Genomic DNA, 23,035 nt, shown 5'->3' with positions numbered 1-23,035 from the left:
CTTTGTCAAAAGCCTTTGACAGATCAATTTTGAGAGAGATGCCCTTAAGGTTTTTGTGTTTTATGGAGTGTAAGGCTTCCTGGGCCGTACCAATGGCATCTTGAATGTGTCGATGGTGGAGGAAAGCAAATTGCTCCTGGGAAATATGATTAGAAAGGATGGGCTTGATGCGATTTGCAATAATTTTAGAAATGATTTTGTATAGGCAGTTGTAGAGGGATATAGGCCTGAAGTCATTGAAGGAAGCAGGAGAATCAGTCTTGGGAATCAAGGCTATGAAGGTGAAGTTCATGGGAGGATGTATATGACCTTTGATTCTACTTTCTTCAATGACTGCCAATAGATCCTTCCCCAACAGCTCCAGGAAAGCCAAGTAGAACTCCACTGGCCAACCGTCCGGCCCCGGACTCTTGTCTTTTTTGAACCACTTTAGAGTTCCTTCCAGTTCCTCCATGGTGACCGGTTGGATCAAATCCTCAACTGCATCAGGTTCCACAAACCTTGGAAAATGCCCTGCCAGGTTAATGATATCCGGGAGATTGATGTCTGTCGGAGCTGTAAATTGTCTTTTAAAATGTGTAATTCCCAATCTGGCTAATTGCTGGTGTGTAGAGGCCCATCCATCAGGATCACTAGGCAACTGCCAGATAGTATTAGTGGCCTTTCTACCGTTTGCGAAGTTGTGGAAGAACTTTGTATTGCCATCTCCCGCTTGCAGCCAGATGGCCCTGCTTTTCAACCTCCACTATTCTTCTTTGTCAAGTAGCAGCTTAATTTTTTGTTTCTCCAGATTGTTCAATTGTACTTTAGTATCCTCCGATAAGAATCCAAGCCCCTGTTCATCCGTTAGTTGTGCAATCTGTAATTCAATATCAATGAGATGTTGTTCATCTCTCATTTTCTTCCTCTTTGACCATTCCTCGGTCCTAATCCTGAGAGTTTTGAGTCTCTCACAGAAATCTGCCGCCATCCTCTGTTCCCTCAGCGGAGGTTGTGATCTCCAGAATTCAGTCACAAGATTGATAAATTCCGGTTCTTGTAGGTAGCCCATAAAGAATTTGAAGGGAGGACGAGGCTTCTTGGTTGGTCCAGTAATTTGAAGAAGAATGGGAAGATGATCTGATATACCTCCAGTGCCTACCCATTGTCTGTACAGGGGTAGGTTACGGAGAAGATCTTCATGGATCAGGAATCGGTCCAATCTCCGACCCAAAGCAGCTTCCCCCGTCCGCCTGTTATGCCAAGTGGGTACTTTCTTGTTCATGGGAACATCAACTAGCTTGTAGGTGTCCAGTAATGTACTCATCTACTCTGAGATAGGATCCATTTGTGCATGATGACCCCAGGATTCCTCCATTCCCAAGGAAAAGTTTAAATCCCCTCCAATAATGGTGGAATTTGTGACAAGATTATGTTCCAAAAAATTGAGCCAAAATGCCATTCTGTTCTGGTTAGGGGCATATATGTTGATCACTTTTAATAGGAGTCTGAGTTCCCCCACTAAAATTTCCATTCCTATGAAGCCTCACCCACCCCAGGATGAAATGATCTTAACAGTTTTGGGATTAATACCAATTGCTAGGCCACCGAATTTTCCATTTGCATCCAAACCCTGAAAAACCCAACCCAGCAGAATAGATTGGAGGGTTCTTGTAATGTTGTCCAAAGAGCCAAGAGTTTCCTGTAGGAAGAGGATGTCACATTTGGTATCCTATGCCAGCCGTTTGAGAGCCAATCTCTTTTTGGGGTTGGCTAGTCCCCTGCAATTGTAGGAGAGCCAAATCATGGGGAGACAGGGATAGAGGGCTCAATTGCTCTAAGCGCCCTTTCAATGGTGCACTGTCAGCCCCTCGCTACATCCGCCACCACCGACTTGATGGCTGATTTGATCTTGGATGGACGGCATCTAGCAGGTTTATGTTTTTTGGATCATCCAGGGGAGAGTCCCAACCCCAAATATTTTGGTTGAATCCAAGATCGAAGGTTGTAGGGATGGGATCCCATCCCTAATAGGGAGGAGGTATGAGTAGGGGGAGTGGAAAGCTCCCTGAGGGAGGTGGGAGTAGTGGAGAAAGTGGGGGGGGGAGGGACAATGGAGCATGGAATGGAGGGGATAGAGCCCAGAGCGGTGGAGGGAGGATGCAAAGATGAATGTAGAGTTGAAAACATAACATCTGAAAAAAGTGCAGAGGTTATGGGAAAAGACTCATTACCCGGGAGAGAAGATGCTTCCACTGCTGACTTGGAGCGAGTCCGAGGAGGTGAGGTCGCAGCTTTTCACCTGATTTTTGTCTTCTTTGAAGCTCCTTCCTCCGCCTCCGATGGGACCTCTCCTTGTTTCATATCTCCCTCTCCTTGTTTCATATCTCCCTTGTTCTACTCTATCGAAGGCTGATGTTTCGTCCCCTTCGAATTTTCCGAAGTCACCACAGAGAGTAATGGACAATCCTTGTATAAATGGCCCACTTTGTGGCACCGCCTACAACGAAAAGGGACACCTTCATAGTCCAGTAGTTGTTTGCGCGAGAAATGCCTTCAGTGTAAAGTGATTTTCTCTTCCAGCCCTGCCCTGGTATCAAGATGTACTAAAATCCTTGCCATAGTCATAATGCCTGTTCTTTCGTAGGACTGATCGTGCTCAAGATAGGTTCCCAGCGCATCTCCAATACGCTTGAACACTTGTGGGGTCCAAAATTGCATAGGTAAACCAGGCAGTCTCACCCAAATAGGCCCAGCTCCAAGCTGTTCACGCTCTAGATCAAAAAGGGGGTCCCAACGCTTCAATAGGACTGGCGCTAGCTCAATATGCCAGAATTGCGACAATATCCATTCCGTGTACTCCGCTCTATGAAAGTGTAGAGCGAACCAACCTCTGGCTAAGACCCTTATAGCAGGAAGTTCCTTCAGGAGGGAACCCCAAATCTCCTCAGTCCATTGACGCAATCTTTCCACAGTATAGGTCCGACCTCGAACACGACCAACCAGTACTTTCCTCGCTGTCTCCATTGCATCCGCCATTTGAACGTCTTCACCAAAAGTCAGGTTAATATCTGAGTCTATGGCTCTGAGGCACCGACCCTTTTTCTGTTTGTCCGAGCACCGGCCCGTTGGGTACTCTTTAAGTAGATTTCGACACGGATCCGAGGTGCTATGCTGGGCCGATTTTGCAGGACGAGCAGACAGTAAAGGAGAGCTGAAACAACCCGAACGTATAGGGGAATGTGGGTTTAAGCTGCAGGAGCCAGGGTGAATGAAGGATCGAGCAGGGCGCTGAAGATTCGAGGGGCCAGCCGGGGCCAAGGAGATGGAGGGGGGGTTCAAGGGCAGGGAGACCTGCGAGGGGTTTGGAGTGGGATGCAGCGAGGGGTATGGCAAGGGAGAGTCGAAAGAGGGGGAAGTCTGCATGTAGGAGCCAAGTAGATGCAGCGTGGCCGGCGAGAGGGGGGGACAATCCAAAACCGGTAAATCCTCAACATTGACAGCCGGATGCTGCCTTTTACCGGAGAGAGGCGGGTGTTGCGACGGTTGAGCTGCAGTTGTCGACTGAACCAAGTTTTTTCCCCAGGGGTCCATGACTAAGCCTTTTTGATGAGCTCAAATCTCCTGTTCAGGCATGGGGTCCTCCTCGTAGTCCACGAGGTCCTCCTCCACCATAATAACCGACAAAAAACTGACCTGACCACCGTATGACCAGGGGGAGACAGTCTGCAGGAAATGAACAGTATCACGGATGATAAACGGCCGTTTCACAACAATAACCTTAAATTATTCACCGACAGTCCCGATTTTTGAGGTCCAAACCATAAAAAATCCTTAACCCGTAGTCAGGCCCATGGAGGTAACCATCCTCTGGTTCCAAAGGGTCGCACACAGTCAAGGAAAGCCTCGATTCAGCAGGCAGAAACCCTAGGGTTTCGCCATTTTTTCCAGGGTTCCAGCTCCGCCCCTATATATAGATAGATATATATATATATATAAACAGTGTATTATCATAATTAATAATAATGTTGTTTATTCATATAACTAAAGAAACAATATTATATTTTAGTAGGTGGGCATAATGTTAACTGAGTTTGACTTAGTTTTATTATGCACAATATTGGGATGTTATATTTTAGGGGTCCATTAAATTTCTTATTGCATTGAGAGGAACTTTCCAATCCAATATAGAAGTGACGTTGTAATGCTATTCTATGTTATTTAAACATTTTGACTTGGTCAAATTACATAAAAATAAAAATTTAATTAAAAAAATAAATTAGTAATTATAATTATTAATTATTAATAACTAAACGAGCCTAGATCCATCTTAAGTCTGAATCTATCAAGCACTGAGAGGAATCAAACCTCTCGAATTGTAAATATCTCCTCAATTTTTGCACTTAAAAAAGATGTTTGCACCTTGAGAGATTTGATCCCTCTCAACACTTGATAACAGGGTTAAGATGGATTTAGGCTAGTTAAATTTTAATTGGAAAAAAAGTATCCTCCTAAAATACATTGGAAAGAAAATGCTTATTGGGCTCACTTAATTGTTATTTGATTCACCGACGTGTAAATGGAAAATGTCGAAAGTGATGCATTGCAATTAAGAGCTTAAGATGGCGTCATTCATCGTATGATTTTCTCTCTCTTATTGATGTGTTATATACTTCCATTTTACCTACAACTCACTTGGCCTTCAACAACAATGCATGTCAGTCATCACTTTTATTCAGTCCCTCGTAACATTTTAGAAAACTACAAAAAACTTGTGATTATAACATAAACAAGTGCTACATAGTAGCTAGTCCCTGTCGCTTAGTTTAAATATAGGTAATACATTTAATATAATGGAAAACCTTGTAGTGCAAGTTCGATTTGATAATGTCTCAAAGACACGTACAATTTTACGTCTCTTTAGCATGTAATAGCAAATAGAAAACAAATTTATATGTATTTTTAATTTTTAGATTCGTATTTTTTGGTGTGGAATCCAGATGTTGAAAAGAAGAATATCAAAATATTAGAGAAAAAGTTAATATGTAATAGGGTATATAAAGAAGCATGCGAAGTAAAATTTAAAATTTTTATTTATCTCATATAAAAAAATTATATGTATGAACAAAGGGGAAAAAGCCTAACTTGTATTCATATGGTTAGAAAAATGCATTAGTTAAACTTATCTTTTATTAATAAATATATTATCATATAAAATAAAACTTTACATATATATTATTTAAATTTATTGTTTTTATAAATAAGTATGTTATTATTCATGTTTATTTTCCCAAATATGTTATTATGTAATAACAGAGTAGAAATGTACGTTATTATACATGCCCGCAGGCAATGTATAACACATTGAATTTTTTGTTTCACCTTCTATTAATTTGTGGACCAAAAAAATTTGCAGCGTACTCATGATTTAACATTACAAATTGTGTTTTATTATTTTTTGTTGATATTTTAATTTATTTATCTTAATCCTGATCTGTTGACCTCTTATTTAGTAATGATTACATGTATAGAGTAGTAGTTTTATTTATATATAGTTACTAATTTTTTAGTATCCTATGAGAGTTGTGTAATGATGGCATGAACATCCTTTTTATAATATAATGTCATGTGGTATAGTTATTATAGTAGAAATGTTTTGTAATAGAAATTATGCCATATAGTATAATAGAATTTTCGTACAATAACTTCTTAGTTACAATAATCATGGCATGATTCTTGGAATTTGGTATAAATTCAATTAGAATTGTTATTTTATATATATATATATGAAAAATTAAATCAAAATTAAAACAAAATTAAAAAACCAAATCATTTACAAAATTATTTTTTCCAACTTTTCACTTTTTAGAGAAGATATCTTCTCATGGCCCAACATCATTGATAAAGACATTTGTTTTCTATGGACAAATATGATTCATTGAAATTTTAAAACTTTACAAAAAGGGTAGTATGGCTCCCAATTTATCCATCTATCCATTAGCAAAGCTTCATTGTTTTTTACTTTAATTTAGTTATATTTAAACAAGTGGCAAGTACTAGCTACTATGTAGCACTTGTTCACATTTGAATTTGATTATATTGACATGATAAAATATAGAAAGTGTTAATGAGAATACATAATATTTGGGTTATAAAGAAAAGATTTGTGTTACACTTGAAAAACTTATATTTATCTTATATAATAATGTTAAAACTTAAATTTAATTATAAAGAGAAAACAAGTCATTTATATATATAATAACGTTAAAACTTAAATTTAATTATAAAGAGAAAACAAGCCATTTATATAGTTGATATTGGAATTTAATTTAAATATTTTTTTCATATAAAAAGGATTTGATGTAAATTTGGAAACTTATTTTTTTTAGATGTTGACATTAATAATAAGAAAAAACAAAATCATATGGTTTGTTTTTTTGTTTTTTTGTTTAATTAGTATTACTATTATTATACCATGCTTTCAATCAAATTAAACTAATTATGTAACCACCACCACACTCACAAGATATGGATATATAACCACCAATTTTTTTTAAATTAGTATTACTATTGTTATAACATGCTTTCAATCAAGCCCCAAGAGTTAGCTCAATCGGTCAAATCAGTGCTCGCCAATCGGGAGGTCACAGGGTCAATTCCCAAAAGCTCTTGGGGTCAGGTCAGTAAATAGGCCAAGGGGTGTTGAGCCCCTTTGAGTGGGCTCCACTCAGTGTTGAACAACCCTGGACGTAGCGGACCCACTGACCATGGGTATCCATGAACCAGAAGTGAAAAAAAAATCATGCTTTCAATCAAATTAAACTAATTATGTAACCACCACCACACTCACTAGATATAGATATATAACCACCACCACATACACTACAAAACTACAAAATATGGAAACATTACTCTTGATATCATTATAAAATAAAGCTCCAACCAATTAAATTGAAAGTAAATATATTATATTATGTTCAAAAATAATAAATTTCAATCTACAATATTAAATTATAAAAAAAATTGCAAAAACTTAATCAACCCAAATTACTATAAATTTAACCCAAAAAAAATAAAATCAAATACATTATCTACCAACAAAAAAATAATATATAAACACAATAATTAAATTAATAAAATATCAACTATAATCCATATAAAGAACCAAACATATTCTTGTAAGTTGGTATTTGTAGCATAGCCAACACTAAAGGTTGAGTTGTGGGTGTGTCAAATAGTATACAACTATTTTACACCAAAGATCAAATTAATTACCCCAATTGAGTTTAATCAACATTAGAAGGGAGAAAAGGCAATGCTAGAGTAATTTTTATGGCTTATATGATAATATTAAAACCCGAAACAAAAAACAAGTATAAAGATAAACATAATGTAAATCTATATTTTAGTGGTCTTTTAAATTTCTTATTGAATTTTATTCGGGAAAATATTATTCCAGAATACATTGGATAATGCTTTGGATTCACTTAACTATTATTAGTTGAAAATGTCGAAAGCAATGCATTGCATTTAGAAGCTTAAGATGATATTGTTCGTTATGGTTTTAAATATTAATTTTTGGGTTTAATATAAATCCATTGGGTTTATAATCATGGTCAAACTCGGTCCAACGTCACATTATGATAAAGATTTTCTCAATATGAAATCAACCATGGTCCAACGTCGCATTGTTACAAAGATTGTCTCCATATGAAAATCAATCATGGTCAACCATGGTCCAATGTCGCATTGTGAAAAAGATTGTCTCAATATGAAAATCAATCATGGTCAACCATGATTGTTTTAGGGTTTATAATATTTATCTTAGGGTTTTTATACTTGACTTTATAATATTGATCCTTTAGACTTAATATTATTTCCTTGGGTTTATAGTATAAATCCTTTAGGTTTATTATTTCCTTGGTTTTATAATATCAATCCCTTGGGTTTATTAATCTAAGGGTTCATATTCATAAGGTATAATGTTATTTTTAAGCTTTTTAATATTAGTGATTAAGTTAAATATAATCTTTGAGTTTAATTAATTAATAATAACTACTATATATATATATATATATATATATATGTGTGTGTGTGTATATATATATATATATATATTATTTTTAATATAAAATATTATAATATAAAATAATAATAATAATAATTAATTAATTATATTTACAAAACATTATTAATAAATAAATTATTAGTTATTTATATTTATATTAAGAACATTTTTATTAAATAATATTAATATTAATTTATAGGACAAACCAGAGTTATTTCAAAGACCTGGCATCTTGACGAGCTGTTGCTGCCACGATTGACCGAGATTTCTACTGCACAGGAATTTAGGCCTTCGGCCTCCTTCCATGGCCCCTCCGGAAGCTCCACCGGAGGGGATCGATCCTCAACAGGCTTTCTCGACCTTGATTAAATCATTGCCCCCACAGCGACCCAACCAGCAGTTACAAAATTTGTCAAAACACTGGATGTTCTTCAAGAAGTCAGCCTACCTCCAACTCTTCCACGCATGGCTGCTCTGTCCCTGGCAGACAAAGGACTTATAGGGCAATTCACGGACCTCTGGCCTTCTCCAAAAACTGTTCAAAGATGGTTTGAAAGGAACTGGTCCGACAAAATACAAGGGAAAATTTCCATAAGATTCTGCGGAAAAGGGTACTTCACCTTTCACTTTGAATCCAAAGAAGATAAGGATTTAATTTTCAGAAACAGGCCCTATTTCACGGACTCGAGGGGACTGTATCTCAATAGATGGACCCCAGATTTTGATCCAGAGATGGATGTTCCCAATGCTGTACCGGTTTGGGTTCAGCTCCCTCATCTCCCTCTCCATTGCTGGGGAGATGAATTGGTTTGTGCCATCGGGAATGCAGTCGGTAAATATATCGATCGCAGTGAACCAAAAGAAAACATGCAAGCCTGTGCACGGATCTGTGTTGAAGTGGACCTTGGCAAAGGCCTTCCGGAAGCCATCAAGCTCAAAGTGGACGACCGGAGCCATATTTAGTAGCTGGATTATGAGCAGATCCCATTTAAGTGTAAGGTATGTCATGAATATGACCACTTTTCCAATAGATGTACTAAGATTATTGATGTAGAGAATGGTCCACAAGAAGAACAATAGGAAATGGTAAAAAAAAAGAAAACGGTCTCTTCAGCAAAAGCTCCCCTTGAAGCAGGCCCTTCGGCCTCCACTGCAGCTCATTCGGCCCCTACCTCCCCTGCACCCTCTAAGCCTCCTCCTCTCTCCCGTCCTCAGATCCTTCCATCATCCAACCCCTTCTCTGTTCTATCCCCTCCTGATCACCAGGATCCCCCTCTCCCTGAAAGCCAACACCAGGACACCATCGAATCTTCCTTGCCCCTTATCATCTCCTCTCAGCCTCTTCTTGATCCTCCCCTCAACAGAATTACTAGGAGCTCCTCCAAAGACCACGGGGGCACTAGTGAATCCTTCAAGAAACCTGGACCGGGCAGAAAATCTGCCAAGCAGCATCGGGATGAGAGTGCACAAAAAGACATAGCAATGGGAACACAGGCACCCATAGAAACTTACATTCTGGGGCAGCATGACAAAGAAGTAGCTAATAAGGACCAAGGGGGGCGAGCACCTCCCCGTACTCCGCATATCCAATGATGAAAATCCTGTCTTGGAACATCAGGGGACTTGGGCACCCCTCTAAGGTAGCAGCCCTAAGGGATCTTATCCTTTCTGAGAAACCAGGAATTATTCTGTTACAAGAAACAAAACAAGGCCAAAAGGAAATGAGCAAAATTATTGAGCAGCAGAGACAGTATAAAGGCAGCATCAGTGAGGCAAGAGGAGCTTCAGGAGGAGTAACAACAATCTGGAACCAAAGCATATGGAATTGCATTTCAGAAACAATAAATCAGCATTGGATTAAAACAATCTTGGAAAATAAAGTAGATCAGCAAATCATAATCATCTACAATATCTATGTGCCTAATCATTACAGAGACAAGGAGAGCTATTGGCATGAGCTAAAAGACAATATAGATGCAGAAGAAAATTTTAATATTATTTTGGGAGGTGACTTCAATCTAATTCTCCACGCCAATGAGAAAAGAGGAGGCAGTTTTACACCTGATCCATACAGAACACATTTGGAAAATATCATGCAGGATCATGATCTTATGGACATTCCTCCAAAAAACCGAAGATATACATGGAATAATCGCAGGATGGGTACAGGTAACATCATGGAATGGTTGGACAGAATTCTCATTAATGTCACGCTTCTTTCTACTTTCTCCGTTGGATATGCCAGCATTCTAACGTGCTCTGCCTCTGACCATTACCCAATAACACTCACGCTGGAAAATCACAGCCCCCTTGGGCCCATTCCTTTCAGATATAGTTCCCTCTGGAATGATATACCAGTAGTTGCAGGAATTGTCTACAGTTCTTGGATCCAGCACGTGGAGGGGTCCCCCAGTTTCATCTGGGAAACCAAATTAAGAAAAACAAAACAAGCTATAAAAGAATGGGCTAAAACCAGGTATCAAGAACCGGAGAAGGTTAAAAAAGAGATTAAGAATAATCTTGATAGTATTCAAAGAACAATAGAGGAAAACGGCCTTTCCCAAGAGAACAAACAACAGGAAAGTGACCTCTACTTACAGCTGTACCGAGTTAATAGAGAAGAGGAATTAAAATGGAGGCTAAAATCGAGGCAACTATGGTTGCAAGGGGGAGACAAAAACTCTGCTTTTTTCCACAGACAAACTGCAGCTAGAAAGATAAGGAATAATGTAAGCTCCATCCTAGATGCCGAAGGTAATCGACAAAGCACTCAGGAGGCCATCCGAAGAGTTGCTACAGATCACTATAGAGATCTCCTAACTGAAACAAAGGAAGAAGAGGATTATATAGATCTATTGCAACACCTTCCTACAGGGATAACTAAGGAAATGAATGATAGTTTAAATAAGGAGATCGATGAGGAGGAAATCAAGAGATCGATTTGGACTCTTCAGCCTGATAAAGCCCTAGGCCCAGATGGCTTCCCCATCTGCTTTTATCGAGCATTCTGGGGAATTATAAAAAAGGACATGACAAAAATGTTCAATTGGATCCAACGAAAGGGTAAAATAGGGGGATACACCAATGCTACTCATCTAGCACTCATCCCCAAAGAAAACCGGCCCTCTTCCTTTGCTCGTTTCCGGCCCATATCACTCTGTAACTCCTCCTATAAAATCCTGACAAAAGTTATTGCAACTCGCCTAAAGCCTTTGCTTCCTTCTCTCATTTCTGAAAATCAAGGGGGGTTCTTGGCCAACAGACAAATAACTGATTCCATTCTTCTTGTGCAAGAAGCCATTCACTCGAGTCAATCCAGAAATGAGAAAGGGTTTATTCTCAAGCTTGATCTGGCCAATGCATTTGACAGAGTAAGACACTCCTTCCTCTTGGCCGCTCTGAAGAAGATGGGATTTGATGAAGGCTTTCTCAATCTCATCAAAGCTTGCATTTTTGGGCCCTGGATCTCCCCTCTTGTTAATGGCAGACCAGGAGAAGCTTTCCAATCCTCCTGTGGTCTAAGACAAGGTTGCCCTCTTTCACCTTATCTCTTTATTTTGATGGCTGAGTCCTTTAGCAGAGCGTTGGATTTCAATCGGAGGGTTGGCCTAATTACAGGAATAAAATTTGGGAACGGGGTCAAGAATATAAACCATTCACAATTTGCCGATGACACCCTGTTGATTGGTGGGGCATCCATTACAATAGCCAAGCGCTTCAAGTCTCTACTTGAAAAATACATGAGATTTTCTGGTGGATTGGTAAATCAGTTGAAAAGCTGCATATATGGTTGGAACACAACAGCACAGGTTTTACACAATATTGCCAGCATTTTTGGAGTCACATGCAAGTATGATTGGACCCATTTCTCTTACTTGGGCATGCCTGTAAGTGTAGGTCCTTTGAGGGCAGAAGTCTGGGACACTGTAATCGACAAGATGAAAAGAAAAGTGTAGCAGTGGGGCTCCATTTGGCTCAACCCAGCTAGTTGCCTCATTCTTCTTAAGTCAGGTATATCTTCCCTCCCCCTATATCAATTTTCTCTTCTACAAGCTTCGGCCTCCTTCCACTACAAAATGGAAGTCATCCTCCGCCAATTCCTGTGGCAAGGGGGGAAGAACGATAAAAAGAAATTCAACTTGATTAATTGGAAGCAGGTTATCCAGTCCCAAGACCAAGGAGGTCTTGGAATTAGATCTCCCAAATTTCTCAATTTAGCCTTTGGAGGAAAAATTGTTTGGAGACTCATTACTGGACTCTCTGCCTGGTGGAAAAAGGTACTGGAAATTAAATATCTAAATTTTCCAAGGCAGCAGCTTCTTGATCGAGATATCCCCAATAGAGATTCCTCCAAAATATGGCGATTATGCAAGAGAGTAATTCCTCTAATCGCTCAAAATACTTCAAAAATCCCTAAGGGAGGTGCAAGCATCAACATTGGAGCTGACAGAATCATGGGTCAGCAACCAATAAACAGACAAGGCGGAGTCAATCATATCCTCTCCTTCTTTGATAGAATAGGCATACATTTCCTGGACCAGATCTCCCAGTGGGATCCTCACACCCTTCTTTGGTCTGGTTGGTCCTTCCCAGCCATACCCATTGGCCTCAATGTAAGCTTATCTGCCCTCCAATCCCACTTGCATAGTATAGCTCCTGTTAAAAAGAACGAACTAGATGGGTTTCGTTGGGATCCATCTGGATCCATTTACACCATCCAAGCTGCCCACCAATACATTTGCAACATTAGCTATCCCATGCCAAGCTGGAATCACTGGAAGGCGGTTTGGAAATCCGAGGCACTTCCAAAAATCAAATTTTTTCTCTGGACCCTTCTCAAAGGGAAAATCCTCACGGCCAAAAATTTGCAAAAGAGGGGAATCAATGGTCCTTCTCGCTGCCCTAATTGCCTAGCTGCTGAAGAATCAATGCATCATCTCTTTATCGATTGTCCTTTTGCCATCGACTGCTGGAGAAACTTATCTCATAAAAACCAAATCCCATGGAGCAACCAAAACACCATAGGAGAAATTCTTCACAAATGGAAAAAAACTATCCCTGGTAGCACAGGAAGAATAACACGGTGAAGAGATTCTGGGACATTCTTCCCTAAAATATGCTATGGAACATTTGGTTGGCACGAAATCGGAAGGTTTTTAAGGACAAGGACTCAACTGTTAGAAGTCTTTGCAACAAGGCAAGGTGTCTTGCCCTTAAAACTATCTCAGCTAAGAATCAGAGAAGCATAGACATCACTGCACTCAGCGTAGAAGAACAAAGCTTCATTGGATACCTGTTAGACAAAAACACCAGCAATCAGATGGGTAGCACTGCTAGTAACAGATATAACAATGTTCCCACTAACTGGAAGATTAGGCTAAAGGAAGAAGAGTTCGCAGTCTAGATTAAAAACAACAACAGGCATTACCTTTTCTTCGATGGGGCCTCAAAGTCGAATCCCGGGGTAGCAGGGGCGGGAGGAGTTATATTCAATGCTAATGGGGATAGAATTATGTCTTATGAGTGGGGTCTTGGCCACACTTCCAACAACAAAGCAAAAGCCTTGGCCCTTTACCAAGGTCTTATACAACTTAGAAAGCTTGGTATAGACTCAGTCATGATATTTGGAGACTCGGCGATTGTTATCAGTGCAATGGTTCAGAACAGGGATCTCTCCAATGCGCTTCTTCAGCAGATTATCAGACAGTGTCAAATTTTAGGACATTCTATGACAGACTTGCGCTATCATCATATTCTGCGCTCTCTCAACAAAAATGTTGACAATCAAGCCAACAAAGCTTGTGCCAGGCCATTGGGCTGCCTTGTCTGCAACGGCATGGAATCCTTTCAATACTTACCATGATGATGATCCTTTATGTCATCAATCAGATCCTCAGCATATCTAAAACTCCTGATTTGATGGCTTGGTCAAAGAACGGTCTTATCCTCCTTGTGATTAAGATCCGCATAGGGATCTGGCATCCTCTTGAAATTATTATTTTCTCACCTCTCGTCAGTCGATCGGTCGTCCTTCCTCCTACCGGCCATCCCTCCCCTACTCCTCCGAATCGTCTCCTCGATTCTCTCTGTCCCTTCTTGGTTCTCCCCTCATGCCCTGCGATCACCCTTCCGATTTCTTTATATGCCCCTTCTCTTATCCCATTCCGCATCCCTCCAATTCCCTGTTTCGCATTTCTGCTTTCTAGGTCCGCTCATTTGCTTTCGAGATCTCTGCGGCCCTTTCTTCCCTTGTCTCAGGCTTCTCATCACTTTCTAGAATCTTTGGAATAGATAGTTACCCTGCCTTCCAACAGTATCCCCAGTGCGTGCCTTCAAGAGCAGCATTACAAGCCCGTATTCTGGTTTTTTCTTCTTTATCGAGTCTCCCACCGCTCTTTGAAATTTCTAGATCTTATAGTGAACCTGACTTTCAGCAGCATCTCCTATCCATTCTCTCAAGAGCAGCGCTTCAAGCCCACCCTTTGTTCTCAAGCTCAGCACCCACCTATGGCGAGAAGCGAAGATTGCCTTCACTGTGCTGACCTCCAAGCAGAGTTAGAGCAGTTAAGAGCCCAGCAAAGGATTTTGGACAGCAAGATGGATAGTCAACAGGCGATCATGGAGGCAAAGATTGACAGCCAAAGCAGGCTTATAAAAGAAAAATACGAAGCTGACATAAATCTGTTCCTGCACAGACTTTCTTCATTACATGAGCAGTTCAGACAACTCTCCAACAGATGTGCTCATGCTGAAGAATCCATAGAAATACTGAAATACATGATGGAAAAGAAAAACGCCTTGCCAACAAGCTCTTCAAGTATCAAGCAAGCTGGTGAAGAGGATAAGCCTGAAGAATCGACAGCGAGGCATATCAGCCATATTAACATAGATTGACGATGTTTTGCAAATGTTGTTTCTTAGTGTTTCAGTTTGTTTGGATTTATTTCTGTCTAATCTTTACCTCAAAGCCTAGAAGGCAGGAGCAAAGAGGATTTTGTAACTGTAACTCCTACTCTCCTCGCATCTCATGGCATCCCACTTTGTATTTCAAGGGAACGGCCTTCTCCACTTTTTTTGAAATATAATATAGCAACCAATGATGTTAAAAAATATATATATATTAATTTATAATAATTATTATAATTATACGCCTTCAGTGTATATTAACACATTTATTAATGTAAATGTGATTGTATTATTTAGAAGCTTAAGATGACATTGTTCATCTTATACTTTGCTCTTATTGATTTGTTGGATGATTCCATTTTATCTGCAGCTCACTTGGCCTTCAACAACAATATCCATGTTAGTTTGAATTAAAAAATGATTTCCTATCACTTTTAGTCAGCCTCCTGTAGCATTTTAGTGAACTAGAAAACTGCCAAAAACTTGTGATCGTAACATAAATAAAATTTTCTATGTTTTAATAAAAAAACAGCAAACACAATCATTAAATGAATAAAAGTATTAATTATGATGTAGGTAGGCAACAAGACAAGTAGGGCTTTAAAGTATAGGAAATAGTAAAAGTAGAGTTGTGGGTATATCAAATAGTACACGATTATTTTATGCTAAGGATCAAATGAATTGGTTCTCAATTCATTTGAGTTTAAGTCATTTTTATGGCTTATATAATATTCAAATAACAATTAGAACACAAAATAAAAAATAAGTTTGAAAATACTTAATTACATAGTAATGAATTCACACCATAAACAAAACAAAAAAAATCATCCTCGAAACCAAATTGAATTGGGCTTTTATGGAGAAAAAAATTTATTACAAAAGAGTTAGACGCACACATATTTAGTGTAATTTTACTCACTAGAAAGAAATTTGCAAATGGTTATGCCTCAATAATGATCTTCACTAATATTGGGATAGACTCAATGTCTTTTTCTTCTTTAATTATCAAGTAAACTACTTCCTTAAGCTCTCATCTTTGCTACTATCCTTCTTCATTTCCTCTTATTTATTCCATTCTATCACAACCTTCATTTTTAATGGATTGCCTTGGAAGGTTAGCCATCACAATGGTTCATTTCAACTTCCAAGGGAATTTTGAACATTTTTCAATTTTACCAAAAACAATTAAAAGTTTTTTACAGACTTCAAAAAGAGTATTTTTAGTGAGGATCCAATTTAGATCATTCCTTTTCATCTATAATTTGTTGGTCCCCTAAAGCTTCAAACTCTTTCAATCTTCTTCTTCTCTACTTTCGAGCATCCCCTAACAAATTTCTAAGAAAGGTTTCCTCAACTACAAGATGGACGATAAAAATTGATTCGGGGCATCCTTTAACACAAGCCTACTATCCATCTTGTGGCTAGAGATGAATTCATTGTTATATTAGGTCATTAAAAAAGTATTGGTCCTTGGGCTACAAGTGCAAGTAGATCCTCTTTCCCCTTGACCATGGCTCTCTGATCTTTCTTCTTGGCTATTCAGTTTTTGTTATAGATTTCCAAGTGAAGCCTCCAACATTTGGGCTCCAAATATCCAATCAATCTGCAATATTAGTGAGAGTTCTTGTAGGGGCTTCTTGACCTTCTACAGTGCCATCAATTTCTAACCTTATGACCTATTTTCTTACAACAAAATAAACCAAAGATAACATGTCATATTGATTATGCTTGCTAGCTTGGTTTCTCAGTACCCCAAGAGTTGGAGTGGATCTGGATGGTGAAATTATTTGCTTACTACCCTCTTCCAAACAAGTTTGGAATCAGAAAAGAAGGATGTTCCAACCTAAAGGCCAAATCAAAGAGAAAAATGGAGGATCATGAAGCCCCAAAAAAAATATTCAAGGAGAGAACCTAATAAGGAACAATTTAGTTCAATTGTTTTTATCCATTCACAATACATGTTAGACATGGAGGCGAAGGCTGACATAAATCCACAACAAGGTGAGATTGATGCCTTAAAATTGAATCACTGGTTCAAACAATTTATATAAGTATATTTTAATGCTCGCCAAATAGATGAGGAGTGGAAAATATCATTTGATACATTGAAGTTAGAGGGCCATGCTTTAACCTGGTGGGAAATTCATATAGAGAAACTTAGGCTAGAGAATGAACCCTTAGTAATTAAGTGGGAGGACTCTAAACATTTCCTAGTTCTACCCTATTAGATATGTAGAGGACCAATGGATTTGATGGCACTACTTCAAGTAAAGGCAAGGGTGAAGTGTATAGGAGTACAACATTGGATTTAAGAAGATGGCCATCATGCCAAGTATCTCTCCTAAGAGCCCACATGTACTCCTCAAGTACCTAGAAGGTCTATATCGCCATCTATGAAAATAGGTGATGTTGTTCAAGCGAAGAACAATGGATGAGGTTTGTGTATAGGCATGGTACCTGGACAACATAAGGCAAAATAAAAGGAAGTCAAGTGCTTTAAAACATAAAGAGCACTAGGAACCTTCCAAGGAAGGGAAGAAGAAGTGGAAATGGGGTAAGGACAAGAAGGAAACAACCATTACACATCACTACAAGGACTCTAGAAATCATCACAATCACTACAATGTTGATGGCCACATAGAGGAGAAGTGTTATAAATTACATCTAGAGTTGAACCTGGAAATTTGGAAGAAGGATTAGAAGAAAATGAATCTCCTCACCACATATTTAAGCAACCAAGTGAAATAGTAGCTATTATGTGGAGGAGAACATTGTCTTCACATTAGTGTAGAAGGAGGTGGATCTAAGTATCCTTCATTCAGGAATAGAAGGAGATGACCAAGCTCTTCCACATTAAATTATAGGTCAAGAAGACCAAGATCAATGCCCTATTCAACTCAGGTTCACAAGCTAATCTAATAGCATCATATCTGGGCGAAAAAATTGGATTGTGGGTTTGATATCATCGTTGCCCATATCCATTGGGATGGGTAAATAAGGATGGAAAAACCAAGGTAACCAAATAGCGTAGAAAAAATTTGCAATCAATGTTGATTTTTATTAATGAAGCAGAGTTGGATGTAGTTCCACTTGATGTATATGGAGTTGTGTTTGGGAGTCCCTATCTGTATATGTGGGATGCAATATTTATGTGAAAATTCAACCAAAACTATCTCATCAAGGATGGAAAATCATTCATCATCAATGCACACAAAGGCAAATCCAAGATTTCCTTGGTAAGTTCCAACCAAGCCATGAAGTTAATTAGTTCTAGAAAGAAATGTGTTTTAATATTTTTAAGAGAAAACTAGTCTAGTTAGGAGTTAATAAGGGCAAAGGTATCCCTAGAGGGGTGTACTAAACAACATAAACAACAATTGGATTGGTCTTTTTAGGCATAGAGGGAAGTGTTTTGGAGCCTAAGGGGCTACCACCCAAGAGGATCGTAGAGCATGAAATCCAATTATTTCCAAACTCTTCATTTCCAAATATTGAGATGTACAAATAGTCCATTTGGGAAGCAAGCAAAGTGAAGAAATAGTTGCAGCAACTACTAGATAGTGTGTGATTCAACCAAGTACCCCATCTTGTGGGTCACCCATCATAACTGTGCCAAAGAAGGATGGGACTTAGAAAATGTGCATCAATTACAAAGCATTAAACAAGAATAAAAGAAGAGGGTCTTCACCCTTAAACTATCCTATAATGTGCATCAATTACAAATCATTAAACAAGAGAAAAAGAAGAGGGTCTTCGCCCCTAAACTATGTTATTTTGTGTGAATCTCTATGTTTTGATCTCAAAACCATATACTCCATGCCTAGGATTGATGATTTATTGGATCAGTTGCAGCAAGTGAAATACTATACTAAGTTGGATTTAAAATTAGAGCTTCACTGGGTTTAAATCGAGGAAGAAGACACTTGAAGACCACCTTCAAAACCAAACAAGGTTTAAAAGTGTGGTTAGCCATGCCATTTTTTCCATGTAAAGCACCAGCTATGTTCATGAGACTAATGAATGATATATTGTGCCCTTATCTAGATTTAATATTTGTTATTGTTTATTTGGATGGTATACTCACTTATAGTGCTACCTGGGAGGAGCACATCTCACACTTGATGCAGGTGCTAAAGACATGTTAAAGACTTTGAAGAAGCACCAACTAATTGTGAATCTCAAGAAATGTTAGTTTTCATAGTAATCATTGGTGTAGTTAGACAATTTGATTCGTGGAGGGGAGGTTAAGCTAGATCCTACAAAGATGTTGGCCATCATGAAGTGTCTAGTGCCTACAAAAGTTTTTGAAATTAGGATTTTCATTGGAGTAGCAAAATCGCTAGGGAGATTCATAGCTTCATTTTCAGCAATAGTTGCACCACTCCATGACATAGCACTAAATGGCAAGAGTTTCCATTAGGGGAAAGGTCAACAAAAGGCCTTTAAAGAGTTGAAAAAGAAAATCAATCAAGCACTAGTTCATGGGTTACCAAGCTTCTAGAAAAATTTTGAAGTGGAGACAAATGTGAGTGATTATGTCATGAGAGCACTCTTAATGCAAGGAGGAAGGTGTTAAAATTGGCAACTAGGGCCAAACTCCATGTGGGTCATATTATTTATGGCAGCTGATATTTTTATTGGATCCCTCCCATTAAGAGGTGTAGGATTGATCTAAAGATCATCCAATTCCGATAAGTATTTATGAAGTTATGAATTTATTTATGTTATGGACAAATTGTTAAGTCAGCCAGCAACTTATGTAGGCTCAGAAGCCCAACAATCATGTCTATTCAACCTCTATGTTTTAGTATAAATAGAAGAGAACTTCAAGTCATTTCTACACACACTTGGATCTCTTCCTCTCTCTACTTGTCTTTGGGTTTCAGTAGGAGGAGTGATCCTAAGGAAAAGCCAGAAAAGCCAGAAATGCCAGAACTATCGGAACTGCCGGAACTGTCGAAACTTCCGGAACTGTCGGAACTACCGGAAAAGCTGGAACTACAGGAATAGCCGAAAAAACCGGAAAAGCTGGAATTGCCAGAAAAGCCGAAACTGTCGGAATAGCCGGAAAAGCCAGAAAAGCTGGAACTGTTGGAAAAGCCAGAAAAGCCGGAACTGCCGAAAAAGTCGGAAAATCCGGAAATGCCAGAAAAGATTGAACTGCCGGAAAAGCTAGAAATACTGAAAAGGCCGGAAAAGCCGGAAAAGCCAGAAATGCCGGAAATGCCAGAACTGTCGGAACTGCCGAAAAAGACGGAAAATCTGGAACTACCAGGAATGGACGAACAACCGGAGCATCTATCTCCGAAGGAATGCAGCATGATGTATGAGATCATGGGCAGCATAATAAGCAGCATGATGATATGAGCATGGGCAGCATAATGATGCATGATGATATGAGCATGGGCAGCATAATGATGCATGATGATATGAGCATGGGCAGCATAATGATGAATGAGATCATGAGCATGGGTAGCTTGATGATGAATAAGACCATGGAAGATGCAGCATGATGAGTAGCATGAAGATGAGAGCAGCTCAGTCATCAAGGTTCAACACATGTGACAGTACAACAAGGTGTCACACGGTAATGTGTAGCAAATAGACGAGATGCAGCACTATGATAGGTGAATGAGTCACCTTAGAGAATCAGTTGAAGCAATATGTCTTCAACTGATCTCATGACAATATCAAAAGTCAAAGTGACTGACTTCTATTGTAAATGTACTATCTCTCTCACTTTCTCTACTATACTTTGAAGCACATAAAAGAAGAATTGATCAAGGGTTTCCCCACATTGTGGGGTTTGTCCCTGGCTAGCGCCACATCTTGTGTCCTCTTGTCTTGGCTTGTCTTCTGCAATTTATATTTATGTTCTATTTGCAGTTTATTTTATGCTGATGTGCTTGTTAATGTGGAAAAGAAATTGAAATAAATTGCTCTAGCATAGAACATACCTAAAATTAACATGGTATCAGAGCTAAGGTGAAGACAATGCCCAAGCAAGAGTGAAAGAGCAATTACCAAATACAGTTGGGAAAGGACAAAAGGATCGGTGGATTCCTCATCCCTCTTCAAATTCACCGAGGGTGAAGTCGAAGCAGAGAATATTATTAGAATGCCACAGCAAAAGTTTCTGATGGCCTACCTAAAGATCACTTCATTGGGAAGTTCGGATCTAAGGGTGGAAGGAAAGGCGGATGCCTTGGTTGTAATAAGTTCAGCCATCATGCAAAGGAGTGTCCGAATAGCATAGACACATCTCTTGATGAAGATAACAATCATTCCAGGGACATCTTCAATGATCAAAGGAATGATAAGTAATGCAGGTCATCAAGGAAATGGTTGACTCTTCAAAGAAAGCAAGGAACCCCAGAATCTCTTTTATGTACCTGATTGCAAGAAGAACCTGGTGTCCATCTCAGAAATGGAAGTTTAAGGTTTCAGGGTGGCACTCATCAATGGAAAGGTACGTGTTTAAAAATAGATTTTTCAAAGATGTTTTAGAGTTCAGGGTTGTATCAAGTCCACTGGGGACCATGTCCATTGACTCAGAATCGGAGGTCTGTGAGTCAGATGGTGACCGGGATGCCTGAATTCAAAAAGAGCATCAAGGTACATGTCTGAGATGTACCGAAGGAAAATCTTACAAGGGGACCATTCCCCTCATGTACCAGGTCCATAGGTTTGGAACAACCTATGGAGTTTGAGATTCATGAATGGGAATCTCATGTATACAGGTGGAAGAAAGCCCTCTATGGCTTGAAGCAAAACACCCCGGGCATAGTATGAGAGGATTGATAGTTGTTTGATGAAGCTGAGATTCACTAGGAGTGAAACCGATCCAAACCATTACCCAAAGGTTATGGACGATATACCTCTCATACTGGCACCTCATAAGGATGACCTATTTCTGATAGGTGCAAACCCTCTCATTTGCAGAAGTAAGAGGGAGTTGGATTCCGAATGTGGAATGATAAACTGCAAGTCTATGACTACCTCGAGGATATTAACTTTTAGAAGTTATATGGTAGTAATGTCAGACCAGATTTGGGAAATGCCTCTGAGTTTCATAAACTCAATCACGTTGATGTTCTTGGTGAACTTCCGTCCAGACATATGTTTTGCAGTTAGCATGGTGAGCTCATATTTGGTTGAACCTAACTGGATTGGTGCCAAGAAACCTCTGAGATATCTTCAGGGCACAATCTCTCATGGATTGAGATACACTGCTGGTAATATGAAAACTGCATGATTATTCAAATGCTGACTCGGTAGGCAGCATGGAGGATCACTAGAGCACTTCTCAGTGCTGGTTTTCTTTGGATTCTACTTCGATATCATGGATGAGCAGGAAGCAGAAATCGGTTGTTATAAGTACCACTGAGACCAGATACATAACTACGAGTATGACCTCGTATGAAGTTTCCTGGTTGTGGAAACTCTTCAGTGAGTACACATGATGAATACCACTGTGATTCTCTATGACAACCAGAGGTGGGATTCGATTATTGAGGAATCCTGTATTCAATGATTGCTCCAGCAGATAGACATCAGATATTGCCTTATCTGGGATATGGTAAGTTGATGAGCAAGGAGGCTCCATCGCACTGAGATGATGTACAGGTTGCTACACTTTGTCAAAGCCCTGGGGAAAGATCAAATTTGTGATTTTCCCGAACGACTTGGAGTCGTCAAGAGACCCTTGTAAAAGGGTCCTGCATGTTGCATACAATGAGCTCTAGGAGCTCTTGGGGCTTGCGGAACATATGACCAGAGGGTGACTCACCCTCCCCTGGTGGTGTGCACTGGGACAGGATGATTCACTCTCCTGTGGACAAGATGATTCTCTCTCCTGTGGACAAGAGCAGGATGATTAATTCTCCTGTGAGGTCTGGATGATGTGTTCTCCACGATAATTGTGTAGCAGGATGATTAGTTCTCCTGTGAGGTCTAGATGATGTGTTCTCCATGACGATTGTGTAGCAGGATGATTAGTTCTCCTATGAGGCCTGGATGATGTGTTCTCCATGGCGATTGTGTAGCAAGATGATTAGTTCTCCTGTGAGGATAGGATTGATT

This window comes from Pinus tabuliformis, chromosome 2_2 (assembly GCF_031772625.1).
Source record: "Pinus tabuliformis cultivar Carrire ecotype Pingquan chromosome 2_2, CPIR1, whole genome shotgun sequence".
NCBI lineage: Eukaryota > Viridiplantae > Streptophyta > Pinopsida > Pinales > Pinaceae > Pinus > Pinus tabuliformis.
The sequence above is the reverse complement of the archived record's forward strand: the minus strand, read 5'-3'. Positions refer to the sequence as shown.